This window comes from Schistocerca serialis, chromosome 1 (assembly GCF_023864345.2).
Source record: "Schistocerca serialis cubense isolate TAMUIC-IGC-003099 chromosome 1, iqSchSeri2.2, whole genome shotgun sequence".
In the NCBI taxonomy this organism is placed as follows: Eukaryota; Metazoa; Arthropoda; class Insecta; order Orthoptera; family Acrididae; genus Schistocerca; species Schistocerca serialis.
This window is the reverse complement of record NC_064638.1, coordinates 1,234,584,702-1,234,600,492: the sequence shown is the minus strand read 5'-3', so window position 1 is coordinate 1,234,600,492 and position 15,791 is coordinate 1,234,584,702. Positions and strand designations below refer to the sequence as shown.

Below are 15,791 nucleotides of genomic sequence, written 5' to 3'. Positions count from 1 at the left end.
AAACAGTTTACTATGGAAAATGTTTTATGGAACCTGCGTCTAATTCTTGTTCCTTTCAAAATTTTTCTCCTCAATTTTGACTTTTTGCGTTACTTGCTTCCCGTCATGATTCATGCAAACAGAAAATACAGGCAATTAGTTTTTTATAATTCATAACAATGTCATAAATTTCTTACTATAACAATAGTTAAAAAACACTACTAACGACCGGTGCCTAGAAGTCCTGGCACACGGTTCGACAGTTGTACTATATATATATATATATATATATATATATATATATATATATATATATATATATACACACACTCCTGGAAATTTAAATAAGAACACCGTGAATTCATTGTCCTAGGAAGGGGAAACTTTATTGACACATTCCTGGGGTCAGATACATCACATGATCACACTGACAGAACCACAGGCACATAGACACAGGCAACAGAGCATGCACAACGTCGCCACTAGTACAGTGTATATCCACCTTTCGCAGCAATGCAGGCTGCTATTCTCCCATGGAGACGATCGTAGAGATGCTGGATGTAGTCCTGTGGAACGGCTTGTCATGCAATTTCCACCTGGCGCCTCAGTTGGACCAGCGTTCGTGCTGGACGTGCAGACCGCGTGAGACGACGCTTCATCCAGTCCCAAACATGCTCAATGGGGGACAGATCCGGAGATCTTGCTGGCCAGGGTAGTTGACTTACACCTTCTAGAGCACGTTGGGTGGCACGGGATACATGCAGACGTGCATTGTCCTGTTGGAACAGCAAGTTCCCTTGCCGGTCTAGGAATGGTAGAACGATGGGTTCGATGACGGTTTGGATGTACCGTGCACTATTCAGTGTCCCCTCGACGATCACCAGTGGTGTACGGCCAGTGTAGGAGATCACTCCCCACACCATGATGCCGGGTGTTGGCCCTGTGTGCCTCGGTCGTATGCAGTCCTGATTGTGGCGCTCACCTGCATGGCGCCAAACACGCATAGGACCATCATTGGCACCAAGGCAGAAGCGACTCTCATCGCTGAAGACGACACGTCTCCATTCGTCCCTCCATTCACGCCTGTCGCGACACCACTGGAGGCGGGCTGCACGATGTTGGGGCGTGAGCGGAAGACGGCCTAACGGTGTGCGGGACCGTAGCCCAGCTTCATGGAGACGGTTGCGAATGGTCCTCGCCGATACCCCAGGAGCAACAGTGTCCCTAATTTGCTGGGAAGTGGCGGTGCGGTCCCCTATGGCACTGCGTAGGATCCTACGGTCTTGGCGTGCATCCGTGCGTCGCTGCGGTCCGGTCCCAGGTCGACGGGCACGTGCACCTTCCGCCGACCACTGGCAACAACATCGATGTACTGTGGAGACCTCACGCCCCACGTGTTGAGCAATTCGGCGGTACGTCCACTCGGCCTCCCGCATGCCCACTATACGCCCTCGCTCAAAGTCCGTCAACTGCACATACGGTTCACGTCCACACTGTTGCAGCATGCTACCAGTGTTAAAGACTGCGATGGAGCTCCGTATGCCGCGGCAAACTGGCTGACACTGACGGCGGCGGTGCACAAATGCTGCGCAGCTAGCGCCATTCGACGGCCAACACCGCGGTTCCTGGTGTGTCCGCTGTGCCGTGCGTGTGATCATTGCTTGTACAGCCCTCTCGCAGTGTCCAGAGCAAGTATGGTGGGTCTGACACATCGGTGTCAATGTGTTCTTTTTTCCATTTCCAGAAGTGTATATATATATATATATATATATATATATATATATATATATATATATATATATATATATATATATATATATTTAAAAAATGAATATCGTTGTTAAAATGTTCTGTGCTTTTTGGTATTCTCTTGGGCATCGGACTTGCTTACATTTTTTCTGAAGCTGCAGGCGGCGGAGAACTCTGGGGACACCGGCGCTTGTCGTAATCACATCGAGATCGCAATACTTCATCTCTTAAATCGCACATCCTCATCGTCCTTCTACATACGAGAAAGTCTGACTATGTCCGTTTAAAAGAAAAAACTGTACAACAAATTGAATGAGAAAATGTTTTCGTTTGTCTGTGCCTTACCGCGCATTCATAATTAAAGTCTTTGCTAACTCTGGTAACTCAGTGTTTCAATTTTTTATTTTTTAATAACTCTTAATTTTAAAGTATCCTGTGGGCCTTCCACCGTGTACTTATACACGTACCTTGCAGCCACAGCTATAGTACGAGTATGTGTTGAGAATGGTTTCCATGTGCATGAACGCAAGAATGCACACGTTGTAGCATAATCTGTCTCACACTTTCACATCGGTCAGGCTGCATCTGAATAGTGTCAAAGGCAGCATGAATCGTTTGTCTGAACATCTGGAATGGGCTGTGGATACACGTCACTTTTGAGATAGCCCCATAACTAGAAATCTCACAGTGAACGAGCAGGCCAGACAACTGGACTGATCGTCTGACCCAATGACCAGGGAAACACAATTGAGATGTGTCTGGATGTTAACAGCAAAGTGGGCTGGAGCACCAAGATGTAGCAGCCACCATAACCCTTCGAATCATCATTGGCACTTCTTCCAGCAGGGGAGGCAAAGTCACCTGCAAGAAACGCCGATAGCGCCAGCCTGTTAGACGGCGTGAAAGAAAGATTGGTCCCAAAATATGGTCGCCAATTATCCTCGCCCACACATTCTAGTTGCACCAATGCTGATGATCCACTGTCACCATGCCATGGGGGTTCTGCATATTATCCCACAGAAGACTGTTATGAAAGTTGAAGATACCAATCTGTGTAAAGATGGAATCACCTGTGAATAGGATGGATGACATAGATCCCAGGATAATGGTTGCCTAGTGAAGAAACCAGTGACAAAAGTGCTCCTGATGCAGAAAGTCTGTCTCTATTGCCCACGTCATGTAGGACAGCACTTCTTCGCATAGAGGCAGAGCAGTAGTGAAGTGTGGAGGGGATGAGATTTGCTGAGATGAATCAGATTCATTTGCATACTGTGCATACTGTTACACATTCAGATCGTGATGAACACAATAAATTTTATAACTGATTCGATCAGTCATCTGTATGAGAAAAATCTTAATTAAAATGTTGATGCACTGGTTCAGGTGCTCAAAAGCTTTAATCCATGTAATGTCAAAAGGCAAGAACAACTGATGCAGGTTAGTGAATGCGTCAAGTACAGTTTTTTTTTTCAAAAAGACGATCGTCCAGCGACAAGGCTATCGAGACTATTTACAGTATTTGTCATTTTGGTGCAAATAGAAGTAAAACTGTAATACACCTCGCCTGTAGATAAAAAACAGAAAATGAAATTCACAGGTTACAAATCCCTAGCGTCCAAGCTCCACAACTTTTCCTGCTATGGATAACAGCAGAGATGCAGTCGTAGATTTCAAAAAACTAACTTAATTTTTCTACTTTCGTTCACTGATTTGTTCTGACAGCATAGCTTTTGATAACTTTTCCTAAAGGAAGAAAATGTTTGTCACACAGAAACTTGTAACAAGGATAATACGTAATGTTCACTCTAGAACTTGTTGAAGGCAGCTCATTACACAGTTATTTTCAATTATCAATTGAAGTTCGAGAACAACATTAAGCATTCATCATTACAATAAGAGGAAGAGGAATTCTCTACACTAATCAGTGATACAGTATAGTGAATTTAGAAATGATTAAGATTTTGGCAACATCAGTACTTCACAACTTAATCATTGAAGTGAAGAATCTAATGGATAACAAACTTAATTTCAAACACAAATTTTATAATACGTTTATGTGGGTGTGCTTGAATGTAGTTAAATATAAATCACTGTGTGCAAGAAAGAATTACTGGTAGCAAAGATTAATGCAAAAAACTATAGTGTGAAAGGTCAGTATGTTGTCATATTTTTCGCTACAAACACCATTATGAGTGCAAACTAACACTTTCCACAGTACAGTTAAAGACCACACCTGTCATCCACAGAACAACCAAACAACATACATCATCTTCGAATAAATCGACGGAATTCTGTGCTATAAGTACGTCGAAAACGACCAGTATCTCGACATTTTCCAATCTGTGTCTTGAAATTGAAAGGTTATTACCTGTCAAAATATCGTAATTTTTGTCAAATTTATCCAGTTGCATTCTCGCGAGTACAACGTAAACGCCGGGAAAAGATTAAAGTTCATATCTAACAAAGTAACTAACTGATTCACCTTGGGCAATACGTCGAAAATTAAAGGTGTGTCATTCATAAAAATTTAAGATCTGCATACTTCTTAGGACACAAATTCCCAATCACTGAAAACCAGAACGTTTTCACACACTACATATGCAACTGAAACACAAAAATACTTTGTTTTAAATTATGAGTCTGTAGAAACAAGAACAATTATTACCCCACTCTGTTTCTGAGTCCACATCGTAGTAATATCACCGTCACTGCTATCTATGTGCAAAACCATCTGACTGCAAATTTACGATTATGGATTCATGGCTTCTATCCATTTTCGCTTCCCTACCAAAGTCATCTTCCTGATGCTTTTCAGTGTGCTAGCACACAATCTGCTCAGTGTCTGTTATCTTGAATGTTTTGTTCCTTTCTATCACATAGCTTTTAACCTCTGCCTAAATTAATTCGATCAGATTAGACTGGCAGTGGTATGGTGGTAAACGCAAAACTGTGTGATCACATTCACGTGCAAGTAAGTCAAGTTCGTACATTTTCTCACATGACTTGTTTAAATTAACGAGCTGCGGGAGTTCTGCACAGGTCTGGCTTATACTGCACGCAATTTTTTTTAAGTCAGAGCATAATATCCGCTTACCTGGTGTTTGTACTTGGTGTTTTCTCTGTCACAGCTGAGTGATAGCTGGCATTGTTCATTACAATGACGGATTGCGGAGCCAGTTATGGCATGAACCACTTCTAGAAAGTGACACCGTTTATTTCCGAATGGTAGTCACTGCTGTTTTTCTTACATCTAGAAACAAGTTTATTCTCAGGAACAAAACCAGAAGAGCCAGCGTGCAGAATAATTCTTTGAAAATCTTTTCCTATGGGAATGTTGAAACCGCCACTACCATCACTCATTTTCCAGCAGCTTTTTCTGGAATGATTTTGAGTCATACATTTTTCATCCAGGTAATACACTGTTGAACTACCTTCTCTTATTTCATGCATATTTCTCAGGAATATGGCTCATGCTGCAACTATGTCATTTCGTTCCATTATACACTTTCTACCATAATTAATTTTAACATATTTGAAACCAATGGCTTTCAAAATTCTTTGCACTGATGAAGCGCTTCCTTTGGAGCCAGTTTTGTCTTTCAAATTTTAACAAGTTTTTGTAAAGTCGGATATTCACCATTCATATACATTTCAAAAACAGAGCGCCTGAAAACATCCCAGTCAAAACCATCCATTTGCGTGACAGGTTTCTTGCGTTTTCGACACTTTCCAGGGAACATGAAACGATCTTCTCCTGACGTTTCTACGGCTGTGACACTTTCATATGTAATTCGCGGTACAGTTCTCTTGCCTACGCCACACGCTTCTGCACTCCGTTCTTGTGTCTTCGAAATATCAACGATGGGAGCCCCACTTTCAGCTTCACGTTTGAAGAAGTTGTAAACGCGGTAAATAATCCCCCTCGCCTGTTTGTGAAGCACTTCACGTTTATTGCGGTCACCTGACATATTTGTCTGGAAATCACACTAACACGTTTAAAGAAAGATGTTCACAGCTATAAGGCAACAAGAAAATAACACCGATAACTGAATGAATAAAACGCTCGCTCTGTGAATTAAATTGCATTGTTGAGAAGTATGGTAACAGAGCAGCTTGCTGGAGAGAGATTCTCGGAACTCGTGGCTAGCCACTCCTAAGGAGAATGAATCTTCTTCGCTGTCAGCGGTTTATGGAGGGGGATATGTAGAACGGCTGAATATTGGGCCGCCTTCCTATGTGAGGCGCACAATAGTAAGCCCTGCACACGCTGTAAGTGACAAGTGTAGTAACAATTGTCATGGATAATGTTGCACATGATCGTCTAGTTACCCCATACTGGTGGGTCAACTGTCTGGTACGACACATCGGATTCCTTCCACAGTGTTCATCACATTTGCCTCCAGATCTGGTGTCCGAAAATTTCGGGTACGTCCTTCACGATTTCCTGCTTCCTAAAATATCCCTGTCTCAGGCAAACGGTGAAACACTGTTGCAAACGTTGAATGCTGTCATTGTTGTCCATCGGGATAGGCCTCCTGATACAAACCTGCTACCTGACGCCAGTTGCCATTTGCGTTTCAATAAGTAAACACCATGTCAGCAAGCTCTGATTGAAATACGGAGCCATTGTGTACAATGCTGTATAACATCCACTGCAAGGTGAGTCAGCAAGAGAAGTGAATCGGACACAACATTACCAATGACAATGGAAGAGGTGGCCACTAGGGCATGATGTATGAGGAACAGTACTGTACTGTAGGAGGAAACGTTTCATACTGTAACTGTGGCGGCGTGGTACAGCGCCTATTACACTTCAGTCGCTGTAACAATGTATGACTGAATAAATGGACTACAGCATGGAAACCAAGCAATTCCGGACATAAGCTCACTAGCGCTTTTTTTCTGTATCCTATCATTGATCAATCCCTAGAGTTTGTTCATGGTGGAAAAATCACTCTGTATATGAAGAATAAGATGCCAACATTTACAATAAACAACCAAAATTGTTTTTGTAGTTCTAGATTAGAAATATGCCTGTGGGACATATCCAAAGTGGTGATTGGATGTTTGATTTGGGGGAGGGGCCAAACAGTGAGGTTATGGGTCCCATCAGATTAGGGAAGGAAATGAAAGGAAATTGGTCACGTCCTTTCAAAGGAACCATCTTGGTATTTGCCTGAAGCGATTTAGGGAAATAACGGAAAATTTAAATCAGGATGACCGGACGCAGGTTTAAACCGTTGTCCTCCCAAATGTGAGTCCATTGTGCTGTGCCATCTCACTCAGTAATCTCCAAACTGGAGGCTGTATCTCACTCTAAGTGCTTGAGGAACAGTAACAATTTCAAATATTATTTTGACTTTTCCTATCATCTTTAGTAGCTATATGTAATCTGTTCTTCCTTTTCTACAGCCATCTCAGCTTAAAACTATCAGTTTTGTTTCCAGAATAAAAATATGTGTTCTCAAATGTGAAAGAACTGAAAGAGTTGCAGATTGTGATGCTACCTGAGAAGAACTGAATTGGTTAAAATAGAAAAAGAGCATAAAGTTCAAAATTAGGATCAGAAAATACAAATTAAAGAAATGGTTTCAGAATAAAAGCATCAGAGAACTGTAATAATTAACAAAACTGTCTCTTTGCACGTTGTCCAGTGTCGTAAACATGCTTTTAATAATCCTGGTGACTGTTCCCTTGTCAGTACCAGTGAAGTCTTCAATGTAGAGACAATATAACCAGAGGCAAAATATTTGAGTGTCAGTAGTAGCTGCTTCATTGGTGGAAGAGAGTCATTTCTGAATGAAAGAAAAAAACCACTCTGTCTTCAGGGACCATACGACCGCCATGTCATCCTCAGTTGAGGATGCGGATAGGAGGGGCGTGTGGTCAGCACACCACTCTCCCGGTCTTTACGATGGTTTTCTTTGACTGGAGCCGCTACTATTCGGTCGAGTAGCTCCTCAATTGGAATCACGAGGTTGAGTGCACCCCGAAAAATGGCAACAGCGCATGGCGGCCTGGATGGTCACCCATCCAAGTGCCAGCCACACCCGACAGCACTTAACTTCGGTGATCTCACAGGAACCGGTGTATCCACTGCGGCAAGGCCGTTGCCTGAAAGAAAGAAAAAGAACGACATGAAACAATTTGTTTGACAACTCAAGAAAATTCAAAAACATAAATTGCTACTCACTTCTTCCACTGTTACTATTATATAGAGTAACTAACTAAAGATTCTTTGTTAGCTGAATGACAAGTACCTGTTTTCTTATGACACACAGATAATAATTACTTTATGATAAGTATAGATGTGGTATATGGACAATTATAATAACTGACAAACACAACAGCCATGGCCTATTGCTTTCTTAAAAAGACTGACTTTCCTATCAATTTTACTGTGTTAACCTTTGTTAGAGTAAGCACAAATAATTTATATGTTAGCAGGAATAATGCTGGGTGATGCACAATATTTTTGCTCTGAAGCATTCACTAAAAGATGGAAAATAGTTTTCCCAATGGGAGGTAAGAGTGAACTATGTTCTCTGCTTTAGATGTGGCTGAATGAACTCTGGACATTAGTATGCTGTCAGACTTTTTGTTACATTACACATCATAATAAGCCTTCAATTTCTGAAAGCTGGTACTTCACAGGAATGCTATATAAGCTATTTCAGTTTAAGTTACTTTCAGCTAGCTGCAGTGTGAAACAAAGAAGGACACTAAAAATAACTTAATATTCAATTAAAGATAAAACCATAGAACTCAAGGCACTCATTCCTCATGCTACAACTATGTAGATACATTACCAAGATTGCTGTTCTGCTTATATTACGTATATAGCTATTATTTTATGATTATTGACTTAAGTGGTTAATACTGATAACTGAGAAACAAGAGCTATGTTCTGTTGCTGAGAAGGCATCACCATCTTTTTAAATACTAACTTTCCCGTTAATGACACTGTGTTAAACTTAGCGTAAGCACAGATAGCTCACAGGCTTCAGTGAATGATGGTTGATGGGAGACAACGCTGTTACTCTGAGGCATTAATGAGCCTGTAATCCTTATACTTTCACTAAAAGGCGAATGTTCGTGCGTAGCTGTGGTGTTTACAAAGAGTGTCATCCCTAATAGAAAACAGAGTGGAGCAACATTTTCTGCTATTGAAATAACGTCTGAAAGAAATTGGAACACAACCGTTTTCTCAAAAAATTTTGCTGCATGAAAAATCTATCTTTTCGTCTAAAACAGAAACAGCTGTTAATACAAATAGTGTCTACAATTGGTATGGATCTTCGATTTGGTTAAGTCTATTCTGGCACGAATCGTCGTTTTAATGTGCCTGATTTACATAAACAACAAGACAGAATTCATGAAGTGCTGAAATCTAATGCATACTAATGAACAGTATTATTTTAGAAAAACAGAGAGGTAGCCTCACCTGTCCGCTATCTGTTCCAGGTTCTCACGTAAATGATTAGAAGACGAAGTACAGCTTGCTTTGATAAGCAAAATCTGAATATAAATTCGGAATCAGCATCGTCTCACTTTTTTCCCTTCCACATTCTCATGAACAGTTCAAACAAATACTTGTCACTGCTGTCTGCAACTGCATCTGTCACTATTCCTGGCATGTCGAAAAATTATTCCCTGGTTAAGTTCGCTAACCGACTAAGAATCGCCAGTTAAGTTCTACCGAGTTTATTCTTCGGTTACGCGTTGTTGTGTGTTCGTATAACGCGTTCCTCCCGCTACTCCGGGAATAGAACTTAACAGGCTGCTAACCAGAGATTGTACGGCTGGCTGTAAGTAACTAGCGAACTATAGTTATAGCACAAAGCATTGTACAGGTTTATATACTTTGAAAACCTCAAAATGCAACTCAAAAGTAAAATGAAGCAGACGATCAAAGTAGATGTACATTCTAATTGTGCTATGGTTGGTTATAACTGAAAAACTGGCAGAGTTACAGGTGAGAAATATTCCTGGAAAGGACGAAAATGGGATACTGATGGAAAGATACACGTATATCCTGCACAGTGTATTTACTTAAAAAATACTTACATACATGTTAAAGCAAAATATCCATTTTATCGTGTCTTAAGTGTTTGAGACCATTTTCTAATTTTCATTTATAGCTGGAAGATAAAAAAATTCTCTCTCTCTCTCTCTCTGTTTTTTGGTCTAATAAAACAAGAACGCTATTCTGCATGGAGGTAGGCCTCTATGCGGTTCTGTTTCTTTGACATTTCAACTGTCTTTCACTTTGTTGACATGCATAAGATACGATAGCATGCCTTGGCGTCTTCCTTCATTGCACACGTTTGTGGGCTGTCAAAGAACATGGAAGAAAGTTTTTACAAACGTGAACATTAAAAATGTTGTGCATACGAGCTGAAAATGTAGCGAATGAGAAGCTGAACCGGTACCAGTAAGCAAATAAGCATTGGTTTCGGAGTTCCAGCTTGATCCACTATCGATACAAATATAATAAGAGCGAGAGTAAAAGGGCTATGAAAGCACCGTGAAACTTTTTGTGTTGTCTCTGTGGGCCTGTAGAACCATTGGCTCTACTCCCAATCATATCACTGCCATACCGCAACAAGAACAACGGTAACAGGGTTGCCAAACGTACGAGGCTACCCGTACAAATATGAGATTTGTGGTGTGCTGTACCAGGTATGAGGACACAGTCAGGTTCGAGATTCCGACATAGAAAATTTTATAACATCATTTTTTATTGTGGGTGACAATTTATAGCGTAAATGGGTCTTTACCCTTTGGTTACATTGGGTGTGCTACATGAAAAGTAGACGCATTGGGTACGTTCGCTGGTTTTTTTTCATTTTAATGCACCTTTTAAAGTTTTCCTAGTTCCCTTAGCTCCCTCAATTTTCCTCGTAGTTAGTTGGCAGAATCCGGAAAGTTCTATAGTTTTACGTACTGCTGCCAACAAATGTGATTTGCAATGTGTGGCACTACAACGAATAGAAATTGAGTGTGCAGTGGACGCAATAGTGTTAATGATGATGATAGTGATGATAATAATGATGATACTGAAATCTAGAGTCCAGACGAATGCAGTGCCTGCGAATCACTTGTTAATGATTATATCCATTCTGAGCATTAAAATATATTTTTATATAGTTTTTAGTGTAATTCATTTCCCACTCATCGAATAACTGTGTCATATCATGATTTAATTTTTTCTATATTTCATATTCTTTGATATAAAACAGTACTGTAACTTAATATAAACTTGCAAAAATACATTCTTTCAGCAAATGTGTTTACTTTCGTTGCTGTTCACACCACAATAAGCGAGGACTGCATACCTGTTGGCCATACTGCAAAGCCATACTGCTGTTACGCATTGGCTTTTGCTTTCATTCCTCCTTGCCGCACTTCTCCCTCATCCCAGGAAAACAGAAAAACTTTACAAGTAATAGTGGCCCATGCCCATGTGTATTATAAGTTATACTTCTAATTTGCATGGAAATGATACATGCGCAACAGGTTGTTACTCAGCAATCCAAAAACTGTTAACTGTAATACTCAAGGAGATTAGATCTATTCACTATGGTAATACATTAGACTCGTTCATTTCCTAAATATGGAGGGATGTTCTCTACAATTTGCGCTTCTGTTGGTAGATATTTTGTACTTATTAATTACAATTTAAATTTCTAAAGTTTTGACATAAACACAATATACCTGTGATTTTGCTATTCCTAAAGAAATTAAATGCTTTATTGTAATAATTACAGTAATCAAACTATTTATTAGCAATTCCTACAAAATAATCAGTTGATAAAGCCTATCTCTGGAGTTCATTTCGAATTTTTTGCAGTAGAGTAAATGACAATGAGCACAAGAAAGTGCAATTGAAATAAAATAATTTTTTTCTCATTGATATTAATGTTCGTTTCAGTGGCCTTCAGTCACACAAAAATTGACATAACACTTGCAATCGTATACTAATCATTTAAGAGAAAAAAACAGTCTACTCTGTGGTTAGTTAGCCAGAACTCCGTGAGGAACAAATTCCGTTCTTCGTATTTGTCGTCTCTGACTATCACAAAAACGAAAGTACTACTCAGCCAAGAATAGAGGGCCCCTTCCTCCAACGCTTACCGACAATTACCGAACTGAAATCGTAGCGCTGCCAAGGTGTGCAATCTAACAATATGTGGTGTGGTATTTTTTCAGTAGGTATTTCATAATGAAGTAGCCGCCCATTTGAACATGAACATATATGCAACGCTCTTTAACAAAATCAAGCGATCGTTATGGAGCTCTGAGCCCACAGTGCATTAATAATTGAGCGCAGGTGTGTCTCTGGCACTGACAGTAGCCCGCCTTACTATATGTAGTATCTACTTTCCCATGTTCCATACGTGTAATATTATGTTTCTTGTGTAGTTGTTTGTGCTACCTGTATACCTGTAATTATGGGTGATTGTGAGGAAGACAGTGACCGTTCGTTTACTCTTACTCCACCAAGAAAAATTCCCAAAAAAGGTGGCTGAACAAGAAAAAATGTAGGTAACACATAATCGCAGCAGCGCTCACAAAATTTTAGACATCAGTGGTTAAAGGATCCGGCTTTTAAGGATGGGCTTTTGCAACACACTAGTGATTCAACTAAAGCTAAGGACGCATTTTGCCTGGAACATCGATGGTAGCTGAAATATCTAATTTGAAATCTCAGGCCACTACCACAAAACATAAATAACAAACCCAGTTCTAGCGCTAAAACGCAAATATTAACATCGCTTGGATTCCAAAAAAGTGTAGCTCAAAAAAAAAAAAAAAAAGGAAAAGCTCGTGCAGAAATTAAACTTGCTGCTTTTTTTGCAGAACATAACATTGCATTTTCGGTTGCTGACCATTTGACACCTTTATTAACAGAAGTTGTGATGGATTCAAAATTAATTGAGGACATGCAACTCAAAAGAACTAAAGTAACAGCAGTGGTAAAGAAAGTTCTTGGAGAAGGTCATAAAGCATAATTAGCCCAAAAACTACAGAAAAATAAATTTTCGGTCATGATGGAGGAGACAACTGACATTTCAACAGTCAAAACTGCTTGCGATGTGGTACGCTATTTTGATCAAGAAGCTCAAAAAATATGTAGCACCTTTTGGGAGTTGCACAAAGTTTTTAAGGAAAGAACCGATCCTGATGATATTCCCACAGCCTCTTATCGATTCATTCGCCAACCATAATGTTCCACCAAAAATGTTATAGCCTTTGTCTCAGATCGGTGTAACGCCATGATAGGTGAAAACTAGATTACAACGTGCTTTTAAAGGAATCACAATAGTGAAATGTGTTTGTCCCTCAGCCCATTTGTGTGCCAGCGAAGCATGTAACAGTTACCTGAAAGTGTAGACCAACTAGCCTGTGATATTTATAACTTTTTTAAACACAGTGACAAACGCTAGTTTAATTTTCGTAACTTCCAGTCCTTTGTTGAAGTGGAGCCTCACAAAATTCTTAAGCTACCTCAGACAAGATGGCTTTGATTGTCCGCAGTGGCTGAAAGAATATTAGAGCTGTGAGAAATCCTACGTTTATTTTTTATCGATTTCACGACAAATCGGGCACATGAAGCCAAAGTCGATGTGCGAAATCGGGCACTATTTATTTCTGAAAAACTCAGGAACCCATTCTACAAACTTAATTTCTGTTTCCTTGAATGGTCACTCCCTTTATTTGATAAATTCTATCTGGAATTACAAAGCGAGAAAGTAGTTATTCACGATCTACATGAGAACATACATCAGTTCTAGCAGGAAATCCTATTGCGTTATTTACAACGCAAACTAGGCCAGACCTAGGTAAAATAGACCTTGAAAGTCAGTGACGTCAACTCCATAACACTGAACTGTATGTTGGCGTCAAAGTGTACAACATCTTAAAATATTCAGATGTGGTCAGATATCCTGCAGATATTGAACATTTCTTCTCATGTTGCAAAAATTTCTACAAAGTTGCTGCCACAAAAATAAATAAAAAAAAGATATAACGTGGAGGACCCAGTCTTGTCAAAGTAACAAGTTTTCAAACCAGAATCAGCGCTCTCTCACAATTTCAGGAGCCATTTCCCAACACTAATGCCTGTCATTGAAGTTGTTCCACTTATAATTGCAACAGATGATCATGCAAAAAAACCAAAAAACAAACAAATAATAGACGATCAATGGAGGAGGCTACCAAATGCCCAAGCTCGGTATCCTGAAGGATTGCCATATAAATTTTGGGATCTTTTACTGAAAACTCAAGATTTTTCTGAGCTGGCTGTTTTTGCTCTAACTGCACTGTCCCTACTTTATACAAATGCTGACTGCGAGCGAGTTTTCAGTAAGCTTAATTTGATAAAAACAGACATAAGAAACCCACTAACTATGGAAAGTGTAAATGGGACACTTTTTACTGCAGAGAGCGTAAAAGGACCAACACATACTGGAAATTGCGTCAGTTTTGAACCGACAGAAGACATACACAGCTGTATGACTAGGGAAAAATTATACGGCAACCTAAATAAGAACGATGTCAGTGACTGACGATGTACCTGATATTATATTTGGAACAATAAACTAAGGCTAGAAAATACCACAAAATTTTATAGTTATATGTAAATGTAGGTTAGATAGCGCCCTAGTTGAGTAATCTGTGGCGCTGTAGTGGCCTAAGTTGCACTTGTAATGGCAGACCAGGAACGATAAACGCTTCAACTTCACCAAACATTTGCCAAAGCAACGAAGAGGTTTCTTCCTCCAATGAGGTGGTAGTATATTCCAGTCAGCTAAGAACACAGTTAACTAAACTGTCTTAAAAATCGTCTAAATAATAATAATATATCATGTACCTGTGTAATTTTATAAACTAATAAATTCTCACCTAATTTTTATATCTCATGGTGAAATTATTAATGTGCATTATCGTTTAACATCAATGTATAATGCGCTTTTGCGAACCCCTGTTACTTTCGAGAGTGAAATAAAATTTTATCATAGAATTATATCATAGTTGTATTCCAGTACATCTCATCTCTCCGCCTATACCCTCCCCCCCAATCACCCCAAACAGCCGAGACGAGAAATATGTGTTGAATTTGGGTCTCGGAAATATGGACACCATAAAATTTTATTTGATTAATTCAGAGTTCTTAAATTACCAAATGACTGCTAAATTCACACCCATTTAATATAACTTATATTTGCTTTTATAACATTTTAAATTCTTGATAAATGTATGAGGTTTGAAAGCCAAAGTACGAGATTCTTAGTTGTTTTTGTACGAGGAAGAATGTTCTATGGTTGGCAACCCTGAACGGTAACTTCACCAAATCAGTCCTTTGTACTCTGTTGTACTCGCTGTGGCTACACGCGTTTTGCATACGCTTTAGAGTAAAGTATTGATAGTAAGTGACGGATTTGCGAGTGATTCATTATTGTCGTAATTACCACACCCGATCCACACTACCTACACTTCCTTTTTCCTCACAAAGACATGATTCACATTCATATTTAATATATCGTTCATGTAATGTGGAATTCATTGTCTGTGAATATGAAGTCTATGGCGGCACAAACATTGTGTACCAGTGAAATACGATATTAGTATTCCCACCCTCACGAAAACAAGATCCGCCATTAAATTTTATATTTTGTGCATGGAGGCCTAATTCGAATTTGTATTGTAGAAGTGATTAAAACCTCAGATAAAGAGTGGTTGCAGTGTAGTGGTGTTTTTTGCTTAAATCATACCCAATTTTTTGAATTTGTGCCCTCTATGACTTTAGTGAATATTCTAAAAAGATACTTAGTTACAGCTGGTAGTGAAATGTGTGTTAATACTCGAAATTACCGGGTATTTTGATAAATAATACCAGTTTATTACTTAACATGTGTCCAACTACAGAACATTTGAGTGCTACAGGATTTAGGTTAGCATCTCACTTTTGAAGAGTGGAAATGGAGAAAGAAGAAGTTGCCACATTCATCAGGACCTGTCATAAATTTAAGAACATGTTGTTCTAGTGGTGGTTTTCA

At 39.5% G+C, this 15,791-nt stretch overlaps 1 long non-coding RNA gene across 1 annotated transcript in view; it reads right to left on the bottom strand.

Annotated features, from left to right (window-relative positions):
• The window catches only part of LOC126419210 (uncharacterized), an 88,498-nt gene extending 83,912 nt beyond the window's left edge, over positions 1-4,586 (bottom strand). Inside the window, exon 1 of the long non-coding RNA XR_007575941.1 lies at positions 4,394-4,586. This is a non-coding gene — a long non-coding RNA (uncharacterized LOC126419210). The remainder of the gene's footprint in view (positions 1-4,393) is intronic.
• Positions 4,587-15,791: the final 11,205 nt, after the last annotated feature.